Genomic DNA, 24,563 nt, shown 5'->3' with positions numbered 1-24,563 from the left:
TTAAACATATTTCCTCAACTAGGATTTCTTAGGACTTTTAGTATGTTGTTCTGGACACCTCATAGAAATGATCTGAGCTGAAAAAAATTCTTTTACAATTTGTCTGTCGTAAAATGCTATTTTGCCTGGACTACTTCTTTAGCGATGAGTTCTAAAAAATAAGCGTTCCTTGCTTACTTGTAGGGCTGTTACAACAAAAAGATAAAATGGATTAAAATGGATTACTAAAAGCAACGAATTTGGTCATCGATTCGTTGAGTCACACAATTTATACGTCACTCGTAGGCAGGCCTGCCCAGACAAATGACTGGGCCCCTGAAAAGGTCCAGTCATTGGGCCCCCTCTACTCATACTGAACTTGTATCAATGTGCATGATGCGCTTATTCCTACATAAACACATACCTGTACACAGGGCCGGTTCTAGCCAGTTAGATTAACCCTCTGAGGTCGCCTCACGCGGCCCCACGTGAATGCGCGCGTGCGCGCATATTTTTATTAATATCTCTGTGAATAAACGGCTGAGAAATGAAATGAAAACATCGTCTGAAACTAGACATTCTCCTGTTTCCGGGGTATGTTCTCGCGTTACTCTCCGTCCACTACAGGCTTAGAAAACAACGCGAGAAGTGAGCCTCCTTTCTCCCTTCTCCAGCACATTGTGCGTCACTCCATGTGCTATTGGTTGGACCTGCTTGTCTCGTTGCGCAATTGGTTGGAGGTGCTTGTTTATCAATGTTTCTGAAACGAAACCCACCTATCAGCACTAAGTAAAACACTAAGGACATACCTTATTACCGTAGTACCTGGGTTTTTTTTACTGAAGGGAACAGGAATCTTTCAGTGGAAACAATGGCGACAAGAAAGTTGTAAACAGACGCTGCTGTTGCAGAGATTTGCAGAAGTAGCCAGCCATGAAGAAGATGGCCATTCTGACATCGAAGGATTTGATTCAGGCGACGAATGTGGTTATGAAGATCACATCGACCCGTTTGAAGACAGGTAAGAGAATTTACAAAATCTCTTGTAATCTGAAACTTGCGTTTACTGTGCGCAATAGTCAGTTGTCGCGTAATGGTTCTTATTTCCAAGGCATGACTTCTAGCACAACATTGCGACGTTTCAGAGAGTTTGTTAGCCTACACTTATCTAATAATAAACAAAGAAATAAAAAACGATAATGTGGCATGTCAAATATAGTTTTTTATTCAGTGTACAAGTGCCCTTGTGTCATAGTAAAATAATCTAGTTTGGAAACAGTTTTGCATCAACTATTGTTTGCACACAATTTGTGAAATTTGAGAGAGTGTACACATTTCTATTAGTATTATAATGTAACAAGGGTCACTTGTTGTTGCTTTGTACAATGAAGATAAAAATAAAGGACAGTTGGAAATCAGTTGTCTCTCCTCCCCTTACATACACATCTAAGATGCTAAGAACTGTGTGTCCCTACCCCCACACATTAGAAAGTGCTAACTGTGTTGGGGAGGGAAGAAGGTAAACAGCAGTTGGGGTTTTCAGTTATAAAGAAGAAAACTCAGTCTTTCTTGTCCTTTTTTTTTACAGACAGGACTAAGAGTTGCCTGAGCCCAGCCCAGCACCTTCCACTCCTGCAGCATCAGCACCACCTGTGTCAACACCTTCTTCCCTGCCCAGCACAAGGTCCATGTCCAAAAGGAGCACAGGTATAAGGCCTCCAGCTACCCCATCACCCGCATCAAATAGGTCCCGTGCCCAAATTCCCCAGGTACCAACCCGAGCGCCACCCACACCTCGAATACCACCAGCACCCACACACCCAGCTGCAATGTTGCCCTCTGCCTGCAAGTGGACAGGAACTGTTTTGCAAAGTGGCATGGCATTGACATTTAGCTTGTAAATAGTGTATACTGTACATAGTGTGTAAATAGTTTGTAATTATTGTTTTTCCTGCGTGTTGTTATATATAGTAAACTGTTTGTTTGAATTTTTTTTTGTGATGCTCCCTTTTTTATTAGTATACATCACATGAGTTTTTATATGTGGTACAAAGTCTTCATTCAGTCTAAATTCCTCATGCTTTGTGAAAGTAGAGTTAGAGGCAACATTTCTACCAAAAAGCGTTTGGACCAAAATTCATATTAGTCATGTTTTGTGCACTTCCCTACTGTTTTTTGGAAAATTTCCACTGCATTTTTGAAGCTAAGGCTTGGGAGAAGCAATTTCAAGAGCCAAAACAACCCCTCAGGATGACTAAAGGTTATTATTTCACACAAATCTCCAGGTTTTTCAAAAATCGCAATGCATTTTTCAGCATTCAAGCCAATTATTTATTTACACAATGGTCTAGGACATAAATAGACCTAATAAAACTAATGGCTAATGGGTTCTGAACATTTCCATATAAAACACTTTGGTATTATTTATCTTCTTGCACATTTAAAATAGGTATTTATAGAAGTATGTAAAATCCGAGAAAATACCCTTAGACCTCAGAGGGTTAAGGTGGGCTACTGGAAATAATAGTGGGCAGAGACACCGACGATGTGAGCGCGCGAGCGGAAATGTTCTGCTCTTGCAAGATCTCTGCACCTGCTTTTTGGCACATTTACTGTAACATTTCCTGTAATGTAAGCTTACACCAATGCTGTAGGGGGGGTTTACCATGATAGCACTGCTACCAGAAGCTTTCCTCATCAGTATAACAACCATCTGCCACCTTCAATTTAAAGGCTAAATATTGAATGTTCTAATTTTCTTAGAAAATAATAGATAAAATATACAGAATAATTTCAAAGACACCTCAAAACTTGATGAAATATCACAGTATCTCTGAATTGAAAATACATTTCTGCTAGCAGAAATACTGATATTAAGGAATTTTCCGGGGGTCTAAAGCCCTTGAAAGTTCCCTTTTTTTTCCTTTCTTTTCTGGTACCCTGATTTACAGTCATATGAAAAAGTTTGGGAACCCCTCTCAGCCGGCATTATAATTGACTCTGCTTTCACAAAAAAAATATAAAAGTGGTATGTCTTTAATTTACCAGGAACAGTTAAGTACTGGGATGTTTTCCAAACAAAGATTTTTTGAAAAGCAGTATTTGGTTGTATGAAATAAAATAAAATGTGAAAAACTGGCTGTGCAAAAATATGGGTACCCTTGTGGTTTTGTTGATTTTAATGCCTGTAACAGCTTGTAAAACTGATGACTTTAAACACAAAGTTGGTTGGATTATGTTGTTAAGCCTTGAACCTCATATAATTGTCTGTTTAATCATGAGAAAATTTATTTTAGGTGCCTAAATGCAAGTTGCACTTCTCTTTGACTCTCTGCTGAAGTGAAACAGAATGGGATCATCAAAACAGCTCCCAAAAGATCTGAAAAACAAAGATTGTTCATTGTCATGGTTTAGGGGAAGGCTACAAGAAGCTTTCCCAAAGGTTTCAATTGTCAATTTCGACTGTAGGGAACGTTGTCAGGAAATGGAAGGACACAGGCATAGTGGCAGTTAAACCCAGGCATGGCAGACCAAGAAAAAAACAGGAGCGGCATAGGTGGAGGATTGTGAGAATGGTTGCACACAACCCACAGATCACCTCCAAAGGCCTGCAAGAACATCTGGCTGCAGATGGTGCATCTGTACATCGTTCAACAATTCAGCGCAATTTGCACCAAAACATCTGCTTTTTATAAAGACCAAATAACTTAATTTTTGTCTCATCAGTCCAAAGCATTTTCTTCCAATATGAAGCTGGCTTGTCTAAATGACCTTTTGCATACTCCATGCAACTGTATCTGTGGCGTGGGCGCAGAAAGGGCTTCCTTCTCATCACCCGGCCATACAGATATTTTGGTGCAAATTGCACTGAATTGTAGAACCATGTACAGATACACAATCTGCAGCCAAATGTTCTTGCAGGTCTTTGGAGGTGATCTTTGGGTTGTGTGCAACCATTCTCACAATCCGCCGCATATGCCGCTCTTGTACTTTTCTTGGTCTGCTAGACCTGGGTTTAACTGCAACTGTGCCTGTGTCCTTCCATTCCCTGACAAAGTTCCTTACAGTAGAAATTGACAATTGAAACCTTTGGGAAAGCTTCTTGTAGCCTTCCCCTAAACCATGACAATGAATAATCTTTGTTTTTAAGATCTTTTGGGAGCTGTTTTGATGATCCCATTCTGTCTCACTTCAGCAGAGAGTCAAAGAGAAGTGCAACTTGCATTTAGGCACCTAAAATACATTTTCTCATGATTAAACAGACATTTATATGAGGTTCAAGGCTTAACAACATAATCCAACCAACTTTATGTTTAAAATCATCAGTTTTACATGCTATTACAGGCATTAAAATCAGCAAAACCACAAGGGTACCCATATTTTTGCACAGCCAGTTTTTCACATTTTATTTTATTTCATACAACCAAATACTGCTTTTCAAAAAATCTTTGTTTGGAAAACATCCCAGTACTTAGCTGTTCCTGGTAAATTAAAGACATACCACTTTTATATTTTTTTTGTGAAAGCAGAGTCAATTATAATGCCGGCTGAGAGGGGTTACCAAACTTTTTCATATGATTGTATGTCCAGGTCCTGGCATCACTGAGCTTGCTAGGTTAGCTTGCTCATCATCAATGCATGCAACAGTTTTGAGGGGAAAAAACGACCCATGATACTTTTAGTTTTTCAATATAAAATGTGATATATTTTACCCAAGTAACAATGAATAAAATGTTTTCTTTTATAGAAAGTTCTCTTGCGAATATAGCGTTCATAATAAAGGTTGGCTAAATTAGGTAATGTGCAAAAAAAAAAAATTATTTTTTTTTCTCTCTCGGCCCCCCCTGGTGGCTAGGCCCTAGAAAGCTTTCCCACTTTCTACCCCTTATGGGCGGCCCTGCTCGTAGGCGCGGCACTGTTTACAGCCAGCCACCGACACATTGGTTCATACACGCCGAGCTTAGTGTGAGCGACCACAGCTTGTACACTGGACTGTAGGTCTATATAAAAGTGTTGTACCTTCACTGTCTTTGGGTTAAAAAACTCCTTCAACTCAGTAGGCTATCCCTCTAGTCCAGGGGTGGGCAATTAATTTTCCCAAAGGGCCACATCAGAATCAGAGATTGTTGTGGAGGGCCGGACCAAATATAAAAGTGTCTGGTTTTGATAAGCTGCAGTAAATGTTATAGCAAGAAAAAGTGAAAATGCCAACATTATACCACTTAATCAACATTTTAGCAATTGTGAACAAAACATGCAAGCAGCCAGGGAACCTTGGCCATACTTCACAACCTATAGAGACTTGTTATTCCGAAACCAAAGTGAGGGGTTTGGGGGTTCACCCCCAGAAATTTTGAGCTTCAAAGCCAATGTTTCTTGCATTATGGTGACTTTAAAATAATGAAAAAAGTAACAAATAAAAATAAGTATCCTACACTGCAACACAATTTTTGTTCATTATTATCTATTACTTGTATTGTCCTCTGTACAGGATAAAACAATCCACCGAGCAGATCCTGCCCCGCCCCACACCCCCCCATTAAATTTTGATTATTATTATTGGGTTGTTATTTACATTTTAAGGTTAAATGTCTCAATCTGGTAAACTTTGAGAGGAAGTTTAAATCTGATGATTTTGGGTCTCTGTAAACAACTCTCCTGTGTGCTGCATGTCTTGTAGTCTATAATTTGGAGATAATGGCTGACATCATTAAGCCTTCTGGGAGCTGGATTTTCTACAGAAATATGAATATATATTAGATATTCAATAAAATATAAAGGGGTGTGTCTTGCGTTACCTGTTTGTTTGCCCGCTACAATCACACACCCCTCTCATACATCCACACCTCCACACACACTAAGGCGAGGGGCGAGCCACATACAGCCAACCTCCACACCCGTTGGGAACCGGCGCTCGGGAAGGGGGGGTGGTCGATAATATCAGACAGGTGAGCGTACAAGCAGCTTGTCTGTCTGATATTATCGCCCCCGAGCGCCGATCCCATAGTGCGGAGGTTGACTATGTAGCGTGCTCTGAGTCACTTTTTTTCAGCGCGCAGCTCACATACAAGCTTCTTCTCCTTTTTTTGAATTGCGATTTACAACCAACCAGTGAAGAGTAAGCTGTGTAGCGGTCACAAGTGGTTCAGATAAATTTTTTTGCTATTAGAAATTATCTGAAGATTAATAATACCTTAATAATGTATCAACGTTCAAAGTCATGGGCACCAGCGATCCACTTAGGAAAGCAAAAATAGCAAGTTTGTCTCATTTTATCAATGATTTACTCTCAAATGTTGATTAGTTTAATGTTCAGTTAAATACATCAATATTAATATATCCTTGTCACAATGATCATTTCCATAAAATAATGTAATCAAATAATTACTATTATAAATTTGGTAATATGACCATAACACTGAAGGCTACAGAATTCTTGACTTGTTGGTTGTTGACTTTCCAATAATATCCACACAAATAAATCACAAACACTTCTGGTTACAATGTAAGAAGATTGATCTTAACCACAATGAAACTTAAAGCAGCCCCAAGTAACATTTAAATATCTTTTAAACAGCCTCATGTTTCCTCTCATAATCATAAATTACCTTTTAACAGCAAACGAGACCATCAGTGCAAAGAAAGACGTTTTTATATAGTTTTTATTACTGCATTTTGTCTGGTCGCACACCCAGTCCGATTTTTGGTTCACGCGTGCATGCTCTATGGTCACATATCCGTATTGGTCGCCGATTTCAGTGTGGCGCAGCAAAGCGATTTGAGAAGCCTATCCCTCCGGTGAGGGAAGGGGAGCGGGAGCCTTGTTTGAGACAGTTGTTTGTCGTCATAATGACTGATAACGGGGCTGAACCATCAAAGAAAATGCAATGAAGAAAAGCTAAAAGGGAGAGATAGGCGGGCGGGAGGGCGTTGGCAAGCAACGTATACACAATTTCACGGGAGCGAATTAGACTTCAGTGTTTACTCCTAAATGAATGAGCGGTAGCCTACTAAAACAAAGTTTACTTTGCCTCACCAGCATCATCAGATGACCATTATTCATCTGAAATAGTCATTATTTACAATAACATAAACACATTACCTGTGATCCATACTAATTGCCGTCTCTCGTTCATTCGCTTTCTGTGAGGACACGTAATCTTTCAGCTCCGTGAGAGGTGACACTGCATCAACTCATTGCAATCAGGAATGTGTAAGGAATTTGCGACACTACATGTAAAATGCAATTCCCAGACCATTTAGATCACTGGAAATAAGCCTATGATTTAATCTTAATGGTATAAAGATATCACTTCACCAAGATCTTATGTGACTCAAGTTTGTGTTCACTTTTAAATAAATCTATACAGGAGAGTTACACATCCAAATTATTTCTATGTCAAGGGTTCAGATCAGTGGAGGTTTAACTCTGATTAAGTATATTTCTGCTTAAATGCATATACTGTGGCGGCCTAATGATTAAACATAAATTAAAATCAAAAAGAATGGATCGTAATTTAATTTTGAGCGGTGATGTCAGACTTTTGCCTAACCAATTAGGGAAACGCATCAAAGGCACGGGGTTTAAACTCCCAATTAGCGCTCAGCTCCGCCTGTCAGCAAGACATTTCCCATCAGACATTTCGCTCCCGCAGCCCGTGGGGAGCAACTCCAGCGACTTGCTCCAGTGTCTGTGTCCGTCTTGATACCGCGGGACTTCAAAGTCTCAAGCAGCCGAGCCGCAGCCAGCCACGGGTGCAAGTGGGACAAAAAGTCTAACCATAATGCAGTGCGCTCAGCAAGACGAGCGTCATAATTGCGCAGGTCTTAGCAAGACGGCGACAGGTCAAACGAGCCTAGTGAGTCGATCAGTGAGACTAGTGGGCGTGTAAATAGATTGTTACCAGTGATGCCAGTAACGCGTTACCTAGTAACGCGTTACCTAGTAACGCGTTACTTAGTGCGGCATCGGACCTCTTTTTTCAGTAACGAGTAATCTAACGCGTTACTATCTCCAAACCAGTAATCAGATTAAAATTACTCATCAACGTCACTGTGCGTCAGGGCCGGCGGTAGCCAGGGGCCAGGGTGGGCCGTGCCCACCCAAATGTGGGCTGTGCCCACCCAATAAAAAAAAATATTATTATTATTATTTTTTTAGGTGGAAGTCCAGACCCACTATCGGGCAGACCTGTTCATTCGCTGTACAAGAAAATGTCAAATAAAATTCAGACAATTAATTAATACTAAAGAATATACCATTACCATGCATTGCTTCTAATTGTATTATTGGGTGGGCAGGACAGCCTGCTTCCAAGTTACCCACCCGCTTATAGTGGTCACTGGTCAGCAGCGCCGGCCCGAGGCATAAGCGAATGCTTAGGGTCCCGACTGCCAGGGGGGCCCCCCAATTTTTTTTTTTTTTTAGTTTTTTTTTTAGTTTGTGTGTTTGATATCAACATTATATTATGTGAATGTAAATTATCATACAATAAAAGGAATACAATGTTTTGGTAGATAGTTAATATCTTAATAATTGAACCAGTTCATCTGGGAGGTAATCCGAGGTTAACTGATCACGTCACGTTCAAGTCCATGGCATGCACAGTGTGTATTGAGTTTATTTAAAAATATTTGAAAATGGGGCTGCCCTCAGTTGCCCATGCACTGTGTAGGCCTATAGTCTATAGCCTATTTCAGCCTCGTCTGTGGAAAAAAAGATAACTGGACAACAGAGTTCTTCTGCTTCGTTCCTCTCGCTGCATTTAAATGAATTAATTATATTACAGAAAAATATGTCCCGTAAAAGAAAAAGAGCTCCAAGCCCATCCCAGAGGACCCCGCATAATATTTTATGTCTAATTTATATTTCTATGGAAAATCCATGTGTCTTTCTTCAATAGCTTCTAATTCATCCGACGCAGTGTCTCCAAATGATTTGTTCACACAAAATTCCTCAGATTTAGCCTCTTAATTTTCCTCTCAAAGTGCACCAGATTCATGCATTTCACTTTAAAAAGGTAAAAAAAAATCTCCCGGGGGGGCATACCCCTGGACCCCCCTAGCAGGGTCCTGACTACTATTTTCACCCAGCTGGACATCAGAGGCAATAGTGGAAAGTAGTGTGTATAGTATATAGCTCTGGACTACCACCATCCAGGTTGCCCAGTCCCAAAGCTTTCTCTTCAATCAGCTCAGGCTGCCTACAATCAAAAAATATATACATTATGTTGTATTTTATGTATATTATATGTTATTCATAAACATTTGGGGAAAAAAACATGCAAGAATCAAATCTCCCACACAGCAACACTCAAAGTTTATTTGCATATTGGGTTTTACACAATTCACAGTAAATGTGCCAAAAAGCAGACAGAGATCTTACAAAGGCTAAAAAAATTTCTTCGGTCTCTTCGCCCAGTGTGCCCACCTAAAATTTCTACAGGCCCACCCAAATCTAACTGTCTAGAACCGGGCCTGCTGTGCGTTACTTTTTCTGTCATTTTCTTTAGTGAAACATTTTACACAACTGCACAAATGACTACGATTGCGATTTAATGTAAATAAATGTGCGTACATGTGTCTCTAAACGCTCCAACTGCTCCAACCGCTCCTCTCGTCTTTTTGGTAGAGCTCTCTGACATGCAGTGTGTGTGTGTGTGCGCGTGTGTGTGTGTGTGTGTGTGTGTGTGTGTGCCGCAGCATTACGGCCAAGTCTAAGCTGAACTGTGGTGGAAAACAAAGTTTTTCCCCCCCATGAAACATAGCGTCTGCTATGGGGATATTTAGGATTCGGGTACGGTGATGTTGAAGAGATAGAAGTATTTAAAACTTGGAAACTTATAGTCACGTGGTGGCCGCACACACCCAGTCTATCAACACATGAGACATCGCAGAGAAAAGTCAAATGAATCTATGAGAGTGAAGGGCCAAGCAAGTTAAGTTTAAAGACACTGCTACTGTCTTTGCACTTTGGAGGAATGCATTTATTTTCATGGGGGGGAAAAAGTTTTTTTTTTTATACCATCATTTTTATTATTTTGAAAACAGTATGCCTATAGGCTACTAGCATACATGCTTTATTTTATATATTTTCAATGATCCTTAGTATGTGGATGTTTTAAATTGAAATATATGGGTTTCAAAACCTGTAAAGTAACTTTTAAAGTAACTTGTAATCTAATTTAGTTACTTTAAAAAAGTAATCAGTAATCTAACTTAGATACTTTTTAAACCAAGTAACTAGTAAAGCAACTAAGTTTCTTTTTAAAAGGGCAACACTGATCGTTACCAAAGGTGAAGGGAGGGGCGAAAGGCCCAAAATGGTAGTGGGGGTAGACTAGGCCACGAGTTCTAAAAATGGCGCCTAACTCAGAACAAAGGCACAAAGAAGGGGGGAGTTAAAGTGGGAGAATTCAAAATCACCCCGCTTCCCGACTACCGCTGATCTTTACACAAGTTCTATCTGTTCAAGATTACAAAAAGGGGAATCTAACGTGTGTATGAATGTAGGAGAGGGAGAGAAGGAAAACCACGCTTGAGCGCGGGGGAAAAGGAAAGGTTTGAGGTTTACACAGCGATATCACCACACTGCCTCACTCCGTGTGTGAGGAAAACAGGGGGGAATAACACAAAACCAATCAAATACCAACACAAGCTTTACTGTTAGCTTTATGCTAACTGTTAGAGCTGTGAGTCTGTCGCAGTGACGGTTATTTGGCTCTTTTGTGAGCTCACGTTAGTCCTGCCGTGACAGCCCCTGTGTCAAAAACACACGGTGAAACTGTATGGTGTGTTGGAAACTGAAGAGTATTTTTTTTAATAGCTTCATCCTGCTACCTGCTAGCTGTCTGATTGTATAGCTCAAGTACACACCGCAATAAGTCTGCGGACAGTGTGTAGTTATAAGCAGGTGTGGTACAAGCAGCAGTAGGCCTATTACATGATCTCCAGTGTAATGTACACATAGACAGGAATACTGTAAGTTGCCTCTGCTGGTGTTTGTTTCCTGTCCGATATATTTCAAACAGCACACAGTATCACTCAGAACTTGTTGCTTCTTGAGCAAGGGCTATACGGAATTTATTAGTAGCCTATCTTATTTTTATAATGGAAGAACAAATATATTTTCATCAGTTTGTAGCTTTGCCATAACAGATGTATGATGTAGGCCTATACATGTCAGCTAGGCTACATGATGTAACATTGAATGTGCGATATTTTACAGCTTTCTGAGTGACCTGATGGAGCCGGACGGAGCCACCAAGACAGTCACACTGAAGGCTGTTACATACTCCGCGAGAAGAAAGAACAAAGTTCTCGGTGACAGAGCTGCGAGAAGTTCTTTCTGGTCTGACATTACATACTTCATGAGAACTCAACTGCCGAACTACTCACCGCGGCGCATTGTTACCATGGTAATTGACTCAGTAGCGGCAGCTGATTTCACTTCGCTTTCCTCATTGACTTCAGACTGACCAATCACAGAATAGTTCTCGGACAAGCTGCGAGAAGAAAGTTCGGCCCGGGTGATGTGTCGAGAACAAGCTGCAAAAACAGCTAAACAAGAGCTGAGAGAAGAAAATGACGTAATTTTCTTCTCTCAGCTCTGTCACCGAGAACTTTGTTCTTTCTTCTCGCGGAGTATGTAACAGCCTTAACCGTTCCTTCAGAGGAGGATGTGTTCACTGGGTGGGACAGGTGGTCTTCTTCAGGGCCCAACAACAACTGGACTGTTACATAAAAGTTATGGCTTTGCTTCTGTTTGATATGTACACTTTATATTTTAATTCCACTGGCTATGAATAAACTGCTTTATTTTTAAGGATGTTTTTGGTCTTTTTAAAATGTAATGATACTGTTTTATCAGAGAAAATCTTCAGCGAGATAAAGGGGTGAAATGAAAAATGTATAAGTCTATGCGGTCAGAAATTTAGTCCAACATCCTGACTATGAAAATGTGTGTTTCAAGTAATCCTTTACTACAGGTAGCAAACAGTGACAGTAAGCAACACAATACATTTTTTAACAGTAAAACTTTATTATAAATGAGTGATCACAATACAAATGATACATTATCTACTAGATATTGAAATGGTGTCAGATCATTTGCAGCTCTGACAAACCTGAAGCATAATTATTTCAACCATACATTTTACAAAAGATAATGCCTATCTTGACATGATTCAGGATACATTCTTTTCCATTATGGTTACTGTACATTTTTACACGTCAACTCAGTATCGGTTCACAACCAAAGCTTTTTCACTCCAATGGACTGTAGATCATTCCACAGACCTGTAAAGACAAACGTAAAACAGGGTGTATGTTACCAGTTTAGAGTTTATGCATAAATACTTAGCTCAAATTCTGTTATTGACTGTGACATAATTAAACAGTATTTACCTGAGGATAATGTCAGGGAAATCAGAAATCTTGATGCCATTTTCACAGTTTTCAGCTCAGACTCCTGTCAGACCAGGTTCAGTTGTACATCTTTTAGTTTAGAACTGGTTAGTGTGCCGATATTTGTGGTAGAAATGAAGCTAAACATGTTTACATTGGTCTCCATGCTGCATTGGCCAAAAGTAAACAAAACTGACAGGTGGGCGTGTGCCATGCCCATGTAGGTAGGTATAGAGTAAATGAGCAGGGCATGCACGCCCATGTATATCTGACCAGTCAGAGCAGACTAGGATTTTTGCGAAGGGGGGTAGATGTCAAAACGACTGTGGCTCAGGTGGTTAAGCTGGTTGGCCAATGATCCTAGGGTTGGCGGTTCGATCCCAGCCCGGCCACTTGTGTCATGGTCGTTGTGTCCCTGGGCAAGACACTTCACCCACCTTGCCTCGTGTGAATGTGTATGACTGCTGTATGTTTGAGGTGGTGGTCGGAGGGGCCGATGGCGCTGAATGGCAGCCTCGCTTCTGTCAGTCTGCCCCAGGGCAGCTGTGGCTACTATGGTAGTTTACCACCACCGGTATGACTGTGTGTGAACGAATTGTCTGGAACCCTGTAAAGCGCTTTGAGTATCATGAAAGGCGCTATATAAATCCAAGCAATTATAAATTATTATTATAAAACCAACCTTTTGAGATAGAGAGCAGAAAAGGCTGGAAAAGGTGATGAAGAAATGGGCAATGGTAGAAAACTAATGGGTTTTTTGAACAATAAACTATGAAAACCTTTTCTAGCAGACCTTGGAAATACACCTTTAAAACCGAGATTTAGCATAATATGTCCCCTTTAAACTTATTTATGTTTGATTCTTAATTTTCCATTGACCTCATGCGGGCCAGTCAGAGACAGCCAGCGGGCCGGATGTGGCCCGCGGGCCACAAAATGCCCAGGTCTGCTCTAGTCCAACCAAAAACTCTGTCTGTCTGCTGCTGCTGTAGACGGTGTGCAGACTGTGTGTGGGCTTGATGACAATAGATCCTGAAACCATGTATAAAACCAGAGGTCATCTTGGGGGTTCTGTATATTAAAACACATAAAAAGGGGATATTATTCCTCAAAATAAACCAAGACTTTCAAATGTGGAAAAACAGCCGAGTGAGACTGGAGAACAGTTAAAATAATTTCTGTGTATCACTGTGAGACCACCCCCTTGGCCTGTCATTCTAGACTGGTGGAAAAACAAATATTTATTGGGGGGGAACAATCATCAGGATTTATCCAGGGCTCTGTGGTGATAAATTCAGTATTATTGGTCATGATACATTCCTGGTAGATAAAATCCGTATTAACGGCGTTGATTTAAATTTTAGTGAGGAGTTTTCTGTGAGGAGAGTTAGAAGATTGCATACTGCCTTCAGTAATCCTAACAGGAATGGACGAGTAAGTAGGAGAACCAAGACCAGCAGCAGCAGGACCCGCATTGCTTAGAACAGGGCTATGACATGCAGAGTCAGGATACTGGGCAGAGTCTTGCTGTGGAAAACATCCATCAAGGTTAAAAGCAAAAACATTGATAAAATTAAGAATCAGTTTTCCTGTTCCACTCCTTTTAAGATGTAGACCATCATATTTAAAAAGGGTCATGTCTGGTCCAGAAGGAGTCAAAATGACCGATTATCTCATGATAAAATCCTCTTAGATTTGTATTTGAAACCTAACATTCACAGTAGAATCAAATGATCAGATTATATGGCTGAGTAAGATCTGTACAGCTGGTCAGAGGAAAAAGTGCGAAATGGGACAGAGATGGAGTGTGCAATTAGCTAATGCAATTGGACAGCCATTTTGGATCCAACCAGGCCTGCAGAAGAGAAAGCCATACAGATGATGCTGCACTTTCTTGTCACAGTGCTTAGTTTGTGTTCCAGCACAGTGCTCACACACATACACACTCACACACACTCTCTCTCTCTCTCTCTCTCTCTCTCTCTCTCTCGCTCTCTCTCTCTCTCTATTCTGCTGTAAGGGGATCCTATATTTGACATTGAGTTCCTGGTGAATGATGCTTCTGGTTTAAAACAGTACTGATGTTTTCACAGAGGCATAGAGAGGAGATATGCAGTGAGTGCATTAATGTTGAATTGCAGGAGTCAATTTGACATTAAAATGTATCATTATGGGGGCGCCTTTAGCTCAGTTGGTAAGGGGTCCCCCTCTTGGGCCGGGCCCAGCAGCAGACCCTGGTTCGATTCCCACCCACGGTCGTTCTCTGCATGTCACTCCCCTCTCTGCCCCATTTCACCTCTGTCTCTCTGCACTATCAATAAAGCATAAAAATGCCCAAAAAATATCTTTAAAAAATGTTTTTATCATTACACATCTGGCAACAGAAGTTTCCAGCAAAGACAGAATACCAAATCAGCTCAACCAAAGCACTCAGAGTCAGGTTTTGATCTTGCCATTCATCTGCAGTGGCGTAGTTGTGGGCATTCGTTCACAGTGAACTAATTTCCTAATGTATCCTGGCGAGCGCCTGCCAAAGAGTAGGCTGGCAATTAGACAAAATGGCCTTCAGTAAATTCTGACCTCTCTGCATAAAGGAGGATGAGCTGGGCAGGAGCAGAAGGATGGGGCGGATTCGTAACTAATTAATATTAGTGGAGGTTGGCTATCTAACATTCACTGCAGTCAGTATGGCCAGCACACATCTCAGCTGTTTTTAAACATAATGATTGAGAAAATGCATACTAGCTTATTGCATTTTGACAGTCAATTTGTGGGATTTTTGATTTCACAGTTACTAAATAATTACAAATGAGCTTGATACTGACTATTTCCCTTTTTTTTCTTCAACTCATCATGTGCTTCTGTGTGGCAATATTACACACTTCCACTTTAGGGGGCAATAAAGTCACCATGTGTGAGGGAGTGAGGGCGAGGGGACATATCTGGGTCCCTATCTGTAACAAAGCGCAAAGCTAGCATTCTTTGTAACACTTTGTAGTGGTTTCCTACTTAGAATGTCTATAAGTTGCAGAACATGCCACAACAACAAGTAGAGGGGTTTCCTCCTGATTTAGATATCAATAAAATAAAATAAAATTACAGAAATTAATTTGAACTTAACTTATACGCGGGGCACCAACCAGAGTTAAGTGGGAAAATAATAGCTTTACCTCAATCAGTCTCATACATGTTATCAATTGAATAGATAATTAATAGCGCTGTACGCATCATATTTGATTAGATTTTTGAGACCTCTTCATCATCAGTGTGATCATTTGTTTTCCTGAAAAGGCATTTATTCATGCCCCATAAAGCTATCAATTGAGACATCCAAGATGGATGACTTCATGCAGTGATCCAAAAGTGTTTTTTCATGGATATTTTTGCAAATTTTTAAAAAGTTTATGTAAGAAAAACATCAAAATTGTAACTGACACTTCAATATGAATGTTTAATGGATAGGCGCAATGCAAAATTACTTAACCCTCAGGAGTCTGCGCCTGTGTATTATATGCATGGGCGCATATTTTTATTAATATCTGTGAAAATACGGCTGAAAAATGAAATTAAAATATTGTTTGAAACTAAAGGTTCTCCTGTTCTCCAGTTGTTTACTTTCTCCCCTCCCCTCACACACACACACACACACACACACACACACACACACACACACACACACACACACCTAAGATTCTAAAAACGGTGTCCCTACCCCCACACACTACTTGTGCAAACTGTGTTGGGGAGAGGAGAAGGTAAACAGCAGTTGGGATTTTCAGTTACAAAGAAGAAAACTGAGTCTTTTTTTGTCCTATTTCTCACAGACAGGACAATGAGTTGCCTGAGCCCAGCCCAGCACCTTACACGTTTGCAGCATAAGCACCTGCTGCAGCAGCAGCACTACCTGTGGCAACACCATCTCCCTGCCCAGCACAAGGTCCAGGTCCAAAAGGATTAAGGTATAAGGCCTCCAGCTACGCCATCACCAGCATCAAATAGGTCCCGTGCCCAAACTCCCCAGCTACCAACCCAAGCGCCACCCACACCTCGAATACCACCAGCACCCACACACCCAGCTGCAATGTTGCCCTCTGCCTGCAAGTGGACAGGAACTCTTTTGCAAAGTGGCACTTAGCTTTTAAATAGTTTAGAGTGTATACTGTATATATACAGTAGAGAGAAGGGGGACACATTTCGTCCGGGCTGGCTCTGCACCCCACTGGGTTGGAAGGTGTGATGTCACAAGTAAAGCCCGGGCTACCCCCATTACAAGGCAGAGGAATGTTAGGGGGTGGTAACACCATTTGGGGATATTAGGTAGTTTAGATTAGTTTACGTTTTTGTATCAGAGCTGAATTCCAAGCCATACTTTTTGCACAATGTGTTCAAATTACAAAGAAAATAAAAGAATAGAAATCCTATAGAAACATGATTTACAAGATTAGAAATAAAATAAAACTGAATTGGTTTAGTTTTTACATAGGGGAGAACGGGGTAATGTGAGACACTTTTTACATTTGTTCCCCTCTAAGTGAGCTAAACTGATTTATCAGTCAAATTTACACTTTTCCCATTAATTCAGGATGTTTCCTAGAAATGGGCATTAGCAGAATTTATTCAAGACAAAGGGCAGTGAAAATATGATTGTTTTAGAAAAAGTTGTCTTGTGTCTCACTTTAACCCAGCTGTGGGGTAAACTGAGACAGACCAGAGAAATCAAATCCACTTACTTTTTCCACTTTTTCCACTCTGAAACTACCATGTTGTAACAGTTAGAATCCTGACAGCTAGCTTGAAAAACCAAATATTCCAAAACTAATGTCGGACTAGTAACAGAATCATGGGTAGGGATGGGAATTGATAAGAATTTAACGATTCTGTTTCCGATTCTGCTTATCGATCCGATTCCTTATCGATCCTCATTGTGTGAGAAAATAAGTACACATTTGTTTATTTGTATTAACCTGCAGGGCTGTACGCTTATTTTTTTAGGTGGTAGCACTGGTGCTAGCAAGCAAAAAAATTCAGTAGCACAAAAATAAATTTGGTAGCACACAAAGTATGATCGAAAACTTGCATAACCTTAACCCTTGCATTTCACTGTAATTACCTTTGAGCCTGTCATCTTGGTCTCATTTGAGATTCTCAATTAATATTATTTCCTAGTGTGTGCAGTAATAATTGTTGAAGAATGAATAGGGGTGCACTGATTGTAATTTAGACAAAATAATCTAACCTGCCAATTGCAATTTTTTGCTGATTCAGAATAATTTTTCCCCATAAAAATATAAAAATAATATCTATATCTATATATGTTTTGTATATACATATAATTATTATATTAATAATAATATTTTTTTTTAGAAAATGTCCTTGTTAATTAAAACCAAACTTTAAAACATTAAACATAGCCTATTAAATAAATAAGTATACATATTGGTACAATTTAGGATAAATTAAATAGGTTGTTGTGAATGTGTTGGAAGTTGTTCTTCAGTGGTTTATTTCAAACTTTGTTTTTAGACTACTGTTGACTTTTCTCTGCAGCTGAATGAGTTGCCTTTCTAGCTAGAGCACTGCAGGGCTGTGAAGCGCTAACTTCCTGTTTTTACCGGCTTCAAAATAAAAGTCAACTCACGTTTGGCTAGTAACAGGCTTTTAACGTGAAGGCGCACAGGAAATGGTCTGTTTGCACACGCGCTAACTTAACTGCGGTAATCTCCTTCCGGTTATTACCGTTGGTGAAGTTGTTATACGGTAGAATCGCTGCACGAGCACAGATCCCGAAGACACATATCTTTCACCAGCCAAAGTGAAGGGTGGACTCAATAACTTACTTGCCTAAGACTACATTTACCCCCATTTGGAGTGTTAATGTACAGCCCTCTAAGCAGTGTTCATCTCTCCTCTGTGTTTCAAAGACCTCTCCTCATTATCAACTAGCACTAGTGCGAATGGACTTGTATTCATCATCGCACGTGATCAATTTCAGTAGCAAATGCGATCAAAACTGTCGCACTGTACAGCCCTGATTAACCTGCTTAAATATCTGATCAGAAGTGTGTCTAGTGTGTGCAAAGATTATCAAGAGTACTTTAGGATCAGGAAATTGTCAATTTTCACATTAATTTGTCCGGACAAAAAAAAGTTCTCCTTTTTAAGCCCAAATGCCATTATGTTCCCCAAAAACTAAAAACACAGACTGAAAACAGTCAAGGAAGAGCTTGTGCCTTTTGGAATATTAACTGCTCATTTGTATTAAACTTGAAACAAAATTCAACTGACATAAAAAATACAAAGAAGTCTTCTGTAAAGATAAGACCAACTATCAACTTTGGCAAATTAACCATTTGTTTGCAGAAAAAATATCATGTATCCCCTCTCAGGAAGGATACGAGATATTTTATGTACATGCTGTTCTAATGTGCAGCGCTCTGTTTATTATTAATATAACGGCCCGTCATCAGACACATTTGCACATCGGTCGCTCCTCAAGTAATCCAAGTTTTTTGTATGGGCAGAGATAATTATTTTAAGTGTGTAGTTACAAAGTTTCATGTTTAACTTTAGTGTAGGGTTCGTCTCAACCACTGTGCGTAAAGGGTGCATTAGAACAGCTGACGGGAGGAAAAAGAAAAAGGCTCTAGCCTTTTATCTCTCTTCCTTTTTTATAAGCCCGCCCGCTGTTTATTATTAAAATAACGGCCCGTCATCAGACACATGTGCCGGATGGTTTTTGCACATTGATTCTCTCCATCAAGTTGTCCAAGTCAGTGCTTTTTGTATGGGCAGAGATCGTTATTTTAAGTGTGTCTTTATGAAGTTTATTGTTAAACTTAAGTGTAGACTATCATTTCCTTATCACCGCAGAGTTCCACTGTATGTTGTTTTGGGTTCGTCTCCACCCGCCGTGCGTAAAGGCAGCACTATAACAGCTGACGGAAGGAAAAAGAAACAAACCAGCTGACGAACGTGAGTAAACACTGCGGGGCTTAAGGCAGCAGTCAAGAAAACCTTTTTGCTTTGCTTTATGCTGCTCTCACCTTTCTATCTCTCTCCCTCTTTTATTAGCCCACACATACCTACACACACGTTAATTCTCACACATTGTATGTACAAGTCCAATGGGCAATTCTGGTGTCGACTAGACAGGCAGCGGACATTTAAAAGATTAACCGTCACGATCGCCGTCTGCTCGCTTGCGCTCATGCTTGTGCGCATGTCATTTGACGAAATAGAAACTTTACAATTGTTGCAAGTGGCCGTATTGTCGTCTTTTCAAGTGAAAAACAACCAACATTTAGAGAGATTCTGTCTCAACGCCATGTTTGCTGCGTTCTGAACCAAAACAACGCAGCGTGAGTGTCAAGTCATGACGCATTTGCAACGAGCGGAACCTATAAGCGGAATCGTTAAGCAGGCATGTTAACGATTCCAAGGAATTGGTTGACTCGGCACCGGTTCTGAAGAGGAACCGGGTCTCGATTCCCATCCCTATATATCAGTGATTCTTGAGAAGTGGGACAAAAGAGGGTGCAATGTTGAAAAAATACAAACCCTATGTTTAGGCAAATTAAATTACATGTATGTATCCAACATATACTAAGCTTTGACACAACCTCCCAGCTTTTGTCCTTTTTATCAAAATGGGCTTTTTACCTTGCCATTCCTTATCAAAATGGGCTTTTTAGCTTGCCATTCCTTATTTTGTGTCAACACCGTCAGGCACCATAACACATATTAATTTTCACTCAATTTATGCCAGACCCATGAGATGTACAGGCCACAAAAAATATTTTCAAAATGTATATGAAAATATTTTTTTTTGACATCTGACGGTTTTGACATATTTAACGTTTCTTAAACAGAACAAATGGAGTTTTTCTAGTAGCCATTTGGTTTTTCTGTTGATGATAGGTGCTAGTATGAACTACTTCAGGAAAATAAAAGGATCGAAACATTTCAAATAACTTCTTCAGAAATTGTAAGTCTGTGTTGACGTATAATGGTTGTGACACAGGACTTTCAAGATTTGGAATGTAAAATATTCTAAAACTTCAACACTAATCAGAGCCTGTCTGACTCTAATGTACTCTGCTGAGGTAGAACGTGACAAGAGGTCCTTCATAGTGACAGCTGCCCTTTATTTTGGCAGATTTTCTTAAATTTTAATGGATTGTTTGACGGTGGTGACAAAAAGTGTCCCACCACTTAGAAACCTTATAAAAAAAAAGTTTTTTATTGAAATTAGAGATTATTTAGTGTTGCTTTTGATGAGAAAAGATCTTTTCAATCATTAAAGTATATTTTTAATAGGTTTTATTGCATATGAATGATTGATCCCTTCTCTGTGGACACACTGCTTTGGACGTCGTGAGAAGATAACAAGTGTCATATATTTGACATAATAATGATTAAAATTACATTTAAGGGGATAATTGTGCTCCAGACATTCTATTCTTAATCCCTAATAACATCTACAATTTTAAAGTTTGTAACATAACAACAGTTAATATTGGAAGGAACACTTTTGTTTTTGCTCCCATTTTTCATGAGATGGACTTAAAGATCTAAAATTCATTCCAGATACACAATATTACCATTTCTCTCAAATATTGTTCACAAATCTGTCTAAATGTGTGATAGTGAGCACTTCTGCTTTGCTGAGATAATCCATCCCACCTCACAGGTGTGCCACATCAAGATGCTGATCTGACATCATGATTAGTGCACAGGTATTGTGGTCCACAATAAAAGGCCACTCTGAAATGTGCATTTTTGTGCTTTATTGGGGGTCTGGGGACTCAGAACCAGTCAGTATCTGGTGTGACCACCATTTGCCTCATGCAGTGCAACACATCTTCTTCGCATAGAGTTTATCAGATTGTCAATTGTGGCCTGTGGAATGTTGGTCCACTCCTCTTCAATGGCTGTGCGAAGTTGCTGGATATTAGTGGGAAGTGGTGCACGCCAGGGGCGTTCCTAGGTTTTTGAGATCCAGGGCTTAGGCCAGGCCGTTCACGGCGATGCGCGCGCGTAAATGCGCGCGAAGAATTATGCGCGGTGCGCGCGCGCGAAAATACGCATTTTAATAGCCTAGATATAGTAGTAGCAGGCTTAATGCCTCTGGTACCATCACACTACAGTCACTAACGTTAGTGTTGCAGGCTTACAGAAAAGTAGCAGAGGCTGTACTTGCGTCGGAGTAACACTCTTTTATTTTACCGAAACAAGAAGAATATATTCCAATACAGTGTGCCAGCGTCCTACTCTCTCATGCTGTCTGCATGGCTGCAAGCATCTACTACGTTAAACTTCTTCTTCTACGACAGTAATAATAACACATCAACAACAGTTTTCTTCTTCTACTCAAAACCTCCTCAGTAATACAATAGATTCGCCTAGTGGCGGAACTTGACATTACACCTTATAATGTATTAACCGGCATGAAACAGTAACACAATCATGCATTTATAGAACATATATTAAATCACTTGAGCTCTGCTTTAACTGTATAGAATGCCCACAATAACTAAATGAATACTCTTTTGACCATGTAAACCTATACCTCTACACTCTCCCCCACTTTAAATAATGTCGTCCCGACATCTTAGTATACCTTCTTGCCTTTCACACAAATACAGCGACATGCATAACATTGAATGGTAATATTTAGGTTATAACCTTGTTTATGAGCTACCTAGACTACCTGCACTGTAGTCAGGGATACTCCTGATGTCATCAGTCTTCGTACTCAAACACATACATAGTTAATGCATATTACACATCCCTGAATTCCCACATTTGGTTGAGTAATCTCTTTTCTCCATAACCCATACCCAACACACACAACACATCAATCAGCCAACCGTCTGTGTTACCTACTACAAAATAAACACAAGGCACATCATGGTATAATTTTAAAAAAAGGTAAGGAGTGTCTTTTCGGTTTACAAAGTCCCTTTTAGTTCACTACCATGGCCGCCAGTAGCCTTTTACATCCATCCCCTGAGTGGAAACTAGTCGTTCTGTGAAGTGTGGCTGGCCAAGTCGATCATAAGTCAGTGTTTGGGGTTGCCTCCCTTGTCTCTTTGGATACGGGTCCCGCAGCTCAGTCTCCATAATTTCCTCCTCTGAGCTCACCTCATCGTCACCAGCAGCCTCCTCTGCGCTGTCGGCCAAAGCTGTGGTGTAGGCCTGTTCGTCTTCAACAAGATGAGGCTCACACACTTCTGGGACAGCCTCTTCGGCTTGTGGATGGAACTGCTCAGCTGTGGGGTAAAGCGATGGTGGGTCTTGAGGTTCAGATGGAGACCAAGTGAATGTCACTGCAGGAAAATCATCATCCGAGTCCTCACTGTTCATTTGTAGTGCTTTTCCAGTCGCATGTTTTTGTTTGTTTTTGTCCCTGTTACTTCTCTTTGTACGAGTTGTGGCGGGAGTGTTCTCTTCATGTGTGGTTACTGGGAGGAAGTCACAAGGTAAAAGCATGTTTCTGTGAAGTATTCTTGTCCTGCCTCGGCCACATTCTGGTTCCACTTCAAACACAGGACTGTCCTCCCCTTTTTGACTCTTTATGACATAAATGTTATCCTCCCAGTAGGAGCGGATTTTTCCTGGTCCTCCTCTCTCAGTCACATTTTTCACTAAGACACGGCTGCCTACTTGGAGTGTGGGGCCGTACCTTTTTTTGTCATACTGTCTTTTTCCTCTGTCAGCTGACTTGGAAGCATTTCTGGAAGCAATGTCATATGCTTCAGCCATCCTCCGTCCCCACTTTTCCACATACTCTTGGGAGGAGCGGGCACAGTTCTCACTCTCTGTCTCAAACAACAAATCCACCGGCAGTCGAGGTGGCCTGCCAAACAGAAGAAAGAATGGAGAATAACCTGTGGCCTCGCTAGTTGTGCAGTTATAGGCATGTATGACCTTAGGGAGGTGGTTTTTCCAGTCACTTTTCTGTTCTTCTGTCAGTGTTCTCAACATTGAGAGGAGAGTCCTGTTAAACCTCTCGGTCTGCCCATTCCCCTGCGGGTGGTAAGGAGTAGTGTGAGACCCCCTGATACCGGAGAGAGCTTTCAGGTGGTGCAACAGTTTGTTTTCAAATTCTCTCCCAAGGTCATGGTGCAGTTTTTCTGGAAAACCAAACTTGAGACAAAAATCATTAAACAGTTTATCAGCCACAGTTTTGGCTGATTTGTTGGTTGTGGCATATGCTTGGGCAAAGCGAGTATAATGGTCCATTATCACAAGAATATATTCATAGCCCCCTCTACATTCTTCCAGATGCAGGAAGTCGACAGAGACCATTTGGAATGGATGTGTGGTTTCAATACTCAACATGGGTGCCCTTGACTGTCTGTTTGGTTTTTTCCTCTTGAGGCACTCACACACATTTGTTATGAAATGTTCAACATCCCTTTGCATTTTGGGCCAAAAGAAGCGGTCTCTGATCAAGTTTACTGTCCTTTCTGTACCCAAATGGCCCATTTCCTTGTGAAGCTCATTTAGGATGAGCGGACGGTATCTTTCTGGGAGTACAAGCTGACTTTTTGTTCGAGTTCTCCGGTACATAGTCCCATCTCTTCTGATTTCAAGCTTGCCCCACTCTCTCACCAGCGCTTTAAGCTCAACACTTTCACCCTTTAACTCTTGTACAGTAGGCTTCGCATTTCTCTCTTTGTATTCATACATTCTGCCTATCACAGGGTCTTGTTGCTGAGCTGCCTGTATCTCTTCTCTGGATAAAGGTTGAACAGTATTGAGAAAACTCTCATCTTCCATCTGTGCCTTGAGAGCATTAAACGACACTGAACTGAGGAGTGGGCTCGGTTCTTTTTGTTGGACTAAAATACCCTGTTCTGTTGCTCTGACGGCATCCTGACAGACTGACTGGGTGCACTGACTCATGTAGCTCTCAAAATCCATTGGCATTCTTGATAACCCGTCTGCATCAGCATTTGCTTTGCCTGGCCTGTATTTAATTTTGAAGTTAAAGTCAGCTAACTCAGCAACCCATCTCTGTCCGGTAGCATTCAACTTCGCTGTTGTCAGTACATATGTGAGTGGATTGTTATCGGTATAGACAACAAACGAGGGAGCGTGAAAAAGATAGTCTCTGAAGCGCTCACAAATGGCCCATTTAAGCGCTAGGAACTCTAGCTTTCCAGAGTGAAGGT

This window comes from Ammodytes marinus, assembly GCF_949987685.1.
Source record: "Ammodytes marinus genome assembly, chromosome: 7".
Taxonomy (NCBI): Eukaryota; Metazoa; Chordata; class Actinopteri; order Uranoscopiformes; family Ammodytidae; genus Ammodytes; species Ammodytes marinus.
The sequence above is the reverse complement of the archived record's forward strand: the minus strand, read 5'-3'. Positions refer to the sequence as shown.